This window comes from Gopherus flavomarginatus, chromosome 9 (genome assembly GCF_025201925.1).
Source record: "Gopherus flavomarginatus isolate rGopFla2 chromosome 9, rGopFla2.mat.asm, whole genome shotgun sequence".
Taxonomy (NCBI): domain Eukaryota; kingdom Metazoa; phylum Chordata; order Testudines; family Testudinidae; genus Gopherus; species Gopherus flavomarginatus.
Window position 1 is genome coordinate 42,327,752 of NC_066625.1, and position 5,681 is coordinate 42,333,432.

At 48.5% G+C, this 5,681-nt stretch overlaps 1 non-coding gene across 1 annotated transcript; it reads left to right on the plus strand.

The window, feature by feature from the left end:
- The first annotated feature begins 3,555 nt into the window (after positions 1-3,555).
- On the plus strand, positions 3,556-3,627 carry TRNAC-GCA (transfer RNA cysteine (anticodon GCA)). The gene has a single exon. It is a non-coding gene; the product is annotated as a tRNA-Cys (tRNA).
- The last annotated feature ends 2,054 nt before the right edge of the window (positions 3,628-5,681 follow it).

The window sequence follows — 5,681 nt, forward strand, 5'->3', positions numbered from 1 at the left end:
TGTTATAGTCTTGGCCTTCACAACATCCTCTGGCAAGGAGTTCCGCAGGTTGACTGTGCATTGTGTGAAAAAATACTTCCTTTTGTTTGTTTTAAACATGCTGCCTATTAATTTCATTTGGTGACCACAAGTTCTTGTGTTATGAGAAGGAATAAGAAACACTTCCTTATTTACTTTCTCCACACCAGCCATGATTTATAGACCTCTATCATATCCTCCCTTAGTCATCTTTTCTCCAAGCTGAAACGTCCCAGTCTTATTATTCTCTCCTCAGATGGCAGACACTCCATACCCCTTTCTGAACCTTTTCCAATACCAATACATCTTTTCTGAGATGGGGTGACCGTATCTGCATGCAGCATTCAAGATGTGGGCGTACTATGGATTTATAAAGTGGCAATAAGATTTTCTCTCTTATTTTCTATCCCTTTCCTAATGACTCCCAACATTCTGTTCGCTTTTTGCCGGCTGCTGCACATTGAGTGGATGTTTGCAGAGAACTATCCACAGTGACTCCAAGATCTCTCACTTGAGTTGCAACAGCTATTTGACATCCCATCGTTTTATATGTAGAGTTGGGATTATGTTTACCAATGTGCATCACTTTGCATTCATCAGCATTGAATTTCATCTGCCATTTTGCTGCCCTTTCACCCAGTTTTGTGAAATCTCTTATTAGCTCCTCACAGGCTGCTTCTCACTTAAGTATCCTCAGTAGTTTTGGATCATCTGCAAATGTTGTCACCTCGGTGTTTTGCAGATCATCACTCAATATGTTGACTAGTCCTGGTCCCAGTACAGGCACCACTAGTTACCTGTTTGCATCCTGAAAACTGACCATTAATTCCTACCCTTTGTTTCCTAGCTTTTAACCAGTTATTGATCCACGTGAGGACCTTCCAGAGGTGAAAGTAAGTCAGTCCAGTCCAGTATGGGATACCGACAAGAGCAGGTATGGTGTGCCAGCCCGGCCCGGCTTCCCCAGGCTGGTGATTTAAAGGGCCCAGGGCTCCCTGCAGTGGCCGGAGCCCGGGCCCTTTAAATCATCTCCCAAGCCCCCCTGCCGGAGCCCCGGGGAGCAAATCACTGCCGTGGATGCTGCTCTCTCCTGCGCTACGAACACAGAGCAGGGGCGGCGGGAGCTTCCTTATAGTGGGGTGGGCACCGTTGTCTGAACTGTGGCACTCCCATGAAGCCCCTTCCTCAAGGACCCACACTCACACCACCCCTCCCCCCGATGCCACACCCACAGAACGCCTCTTCCCCCCCTAAGACTCCACCCTTCCCCCCACTCCATCACTGGTCCTAACACCTGGTAAACAGTGGTGGAGCCACAGCCCTCTAACCCCCTGTTCCAGCACCCCTGACACAGAGCTAAGCAGGCAGCAATATGTGTGTGTGTGTGTGTGTGTGCGTGTGTGTGTGTGACAGAGGCTGCTGTGCTGGCCTGAGCCAGTGAGGGAAGCAGGGGCTGATGTTGGGGCTGTCTCCCTCCCCCCTGCCTCAGGACTGGTTGCTTGCAGCAGCTGTCTGGACTTAGAGACAGTGTGCCCACACATTCACTCTCCCCCTACACACACGAACACACTCTGTACCCCACCAGGCACATTGCAGTTGAAAAGCAGCTGGCAATCTAGTAGGATTCCCATGGAACAATGGGATAGAGAAACCTGCATCATGTGATGCTGTACCAGCCATGAGGTCTTGCAAACCCTTCCCAAAACACCTGCAGCCAGTTGCACAGCTACCCACAATGCACTGCTCTCTGTGGCCATCCAAGATTCTAGCCTGGATGTGCTCTGGTGACACAAGGGGCATAGTGTGGACATGCAACAGCTGTTTAAGTAAAACACTTTAAAGCCACATTACCCAATTGTGTAGACATAGCTTGAGAGTGAGACACGACCCCGCTCCCTTGAAACTAAAGAAGCAGAGCTTCCCCCATAGTTTACAGGACTTGAACCTGTGCAGGGAAATCCCAGTGGATTGCTAGTCCATCACCTTAACCACTCAGCTATAACTACTTGCTTGAGGTGGGTCTCTCGCTACACTCCAGTTCTGTTCTCAATCTGTGATCAATTCCATTTGTTCCCTCAGACCAGCTTCCACAACACACACACTGCTGTGCCATTGTTTAAGTGTGTCCATGGCTGAACTGCAAGAATTCCTGCTCATTTCCCTTCTGGCTGGAGCATGAGGGGGGTGTTTTAGTGGTCAATGACGTTCCTGTAGATTGTTGTCCATTTCCTGCCTTGATCATTCAGTCAGTTCCTTTACCATCATATCCCCAGCACATCAGGGATTGCAATAGCAGAGGGTAGGCTTTCTCCTGGGCACTGAGCTTTGCTAGGGGATTGGTGGCTCCTTTCTTCCTCACCCTGGAGTAAACTCAGCTATTTATTCCATCCTTGATGTTTCAAGGAATAACGAGAGATGACCGAGGAAAGAGGTGGACAGGGCGGGTCTAAGGGAAGGGGCAGAGAGGTGTGGGTGGTGGACAGGGCAGGTCAGGGGAGGGGGTAGAGAGATGTGAGTGCTGGGCAGGGTGGGTCTCAGGGGAGAATTAGAGAGGTGCAAGTGGTGGGCAGGGCTGGTCTTAGGGGAGGGGGCAGAGAGGTTTGGGCACGGTGAGTCTCAGGGAAAGGGCAGAGAGGTGGGGGCAGCAGACAGGCCTTGGGGTAGTGGGTGGAGAGTCACAAGGAGGAATTCGGGCAGGAGAGGAGCAAGCGAAAAGTGGACCAGGAGGCCTCAGCCAAAGAGGAAGAGCAGGGGTGGGAAGTGGCCAAATGAGAGTGAGAGCGGAGCACAGGTGGGGCCTCAGAGGGAGGAGAATGAGTCAGTGGGTGGAGTGGGCAGGGCCACCCAGAGGATTCAGAGCCTGGGGCAAAACAATTTTGGGGGCCCTTTCCATAAAAAAAGTTGCAATACTCTAGAATACTATATTCTCATGGGGGCCCTGCAGGGCCTGGGGCAAATTGCCCCACGTGCCGCCCCTCTGGGTGACCCTATCCTCAGCCTCTCCTTGTAAGTCCCCTGCCCCCTAATCATTTTTATTGCCCTCCCCTAGACTCAATCCAACTTGTTTCTGTAGTGGGAGTTCGAAAACTGGACGCAATGCTCCAGATGTGGCCTCACCAGTGCCGAATAGAGGGGAATAATCACTTCCCTCTATCTGCTGGCAATGCTCCTTCTAATCCAGCCCAGTAGGACCAGTTACCCATATTGAATGCAGACCCAGCAATATTTGATCAATTGGTTAGTGTCCATTCAGGGGGTTCTTTCCTACCTATTCATAAATAATGAAGATGCTCTAAGCAGAGGGGAGAGAGCTGTCCCGTCCATGTAGTTAATCCATCTCTCCGAAAGGTGGTAGCTAAGTCACTGGGGGAATCTATGTGGGTGGGTGTGCAAACTGTGGTGTCTCCATGCATCTATAATTTTAATGAAACCCCATTTTTAAAAGCACTGTAGTCTGGGAAGAGAACGGGAGATCTCTGATGCAGGGCCTGTCCTTCAAACTCTTTAAAATCACTGACTTACTTTCACAGCAATCATGGGGGTATAGCTCAGTGGTAGAGTGTTTGACTGCAGCTCAAGTAGTTCTTGGTTCAGATCCAAGTGCCCCCTTAAACACTTCTTCTTTCAACAAAAGTTATTGCATTTCTGTTATGTTCACGAGTTCCACTGAGTAAGGATCCCTGAAATGAATGCGAACACCCAATATTTTCCTGTGCAAATGCATAAAAACCTAGCAAACATGTGCCTCCACTGAAATCAATTCCAATCCTCTAAAGGATTAAAGAATCCTTATTGACGTTGCAGGAAAAAAACATCCCGATGTGTAGAAAGAATAGTAAATATGGCAGGCGGCCAGCTTGGCTTAACAGTGAAATCCTTGCTTATCTTAAACGCAAAAAAGAAGCTTACAAAAAGTGGAAGACTGGACAAATGACCAGAGAGGAGTATAAAAATATTGCTTAGGCATGCAGGAGTGAAATCAGGAAGGCCAAATCGCACTCGGAGTTGCAACTAGCAAGAGATGTTAGGAGTAAGAAGAAGGGTTTCTTCAGGTATGTTAGTAACATGAAGAAAGTTAAGTAAAGTGTGGGACCCTTACTGAATGAGGGAGGTAACTTAGTGGACAGAGGATGTGGAAAAAGCTAATGTACTCAATGCTTTTTTTGCCTCTGTCTTCGCAAATAAGGTCAGCTCCCAGACTGCTGCACTGGGCAGCAGAGTGTGGGGAGATGGTGACCAGCCCTCTGTGGAGAAAGAAGTGGTTTGGGACTATTTAGAAAACTGAAGACCAGCACATGCCAATGGGGCTGGATGTGCTGCATCCGAGGGTGCTCAAGGAGATGGCGGATGTGATTGCAGAGCCATTGGCCATTATCTTTGAAAACTCATGGCAATCGGGGGTGGTCCCGGATGACTGGAAAAAGGCTACTGTAGTTCCCATCTTTAAAAAAGGGAAGAAGGAGGATTTGGGGAACTACAGGCCAGTCAGTCTCACCTCAGTTCCTGGAAAAATCATGGAGCAGGTCCTCAAGGAATCAATTCTGAAGCACTTAGAGGAGAGGAAAGTGATCAGGAACAGTCAGCATGGATTCACCAAGGCCAAGTCATGCCTGACTAACCTAATTGCCTTCTATGAGGAGATAACTGGGTCTGTGGATGAGGGGAAAGCAGCGGATGTGTTATTCCTTGACTTTAGCAAAGCTTTTGATGTGGTCTCCCACAGTATTCTTGCCAGCAAGTTAAAGTATGGTCTGGATGAATGGACTGTAAAGTGGTTAGACAGCTGGCTAGATTGTCAGACTCAATGGGCAGTGATCAAAGGCTCCATGTCTAGTTGGCAGCCAGTTTCAAGCAGAGTGCCCCAAGGGTTGGTCCTGGGACCAGTTTTGTTCAATATTTTCATTAATAATCTGGAGAATGGCGTTTATTGCACCCTCAGGAAGTTTGCAGATGACACTAAACTGGGAGGAGTGGTAGATATGCTGGAGGGTAGGGTTAGGATACAGAGGGACCTAGACAAATTAGAGGACTGGGGCAAAAGAAACTTGATGAGGTTCAACGAGGACAAGTGCAGAATCCTGCACTTAGGACAGAAGTATCCCATTCACTGTTACAGACTAGGGACTGAATGGTTAGGAAGCGGTTCTGCAGAACAGGACCTAGAGATTACAGTAGACGAGAAGCTGGCTATGAGTCAACAGTGTGCCCTTGTTGCCAAGAAGGTTAACGGCATTTTGGGTTGTATAAGTAGGGGCATTACCAGCAGATCGAGGGATGTGATCATTCCCCTCTATTCGACATTGGTGAAGCCCCGTCTGGAGTACTGTGTCCAGTTTTGGGCCCCACACTACACGACGGATGTGGAAACCTTGGAAAGAGTCCAGCAGAGGGCAACAAAAATGATGAGGGGTCTGGAGCACATGACTTATGAGGAGAGGTTGAGGGAACTGGGCTTGTTTAGTCTGCAGAAGAGAAGACTGAGGGGGATTTGATAGCTGCTTTCAAGTACCTGAAAGGGGGTTCCAAAGAGGATGGATCTAGACTGTTCTTTATGGTACCTGATGACAGAACAAGGAATAATGGTCCCAAGTTGCAACGAGGAACTTTTAGGTGGAATATTAGGAAAAAAACTTTTTCACAAGGAGGGTGGTGAAGCACTGGAA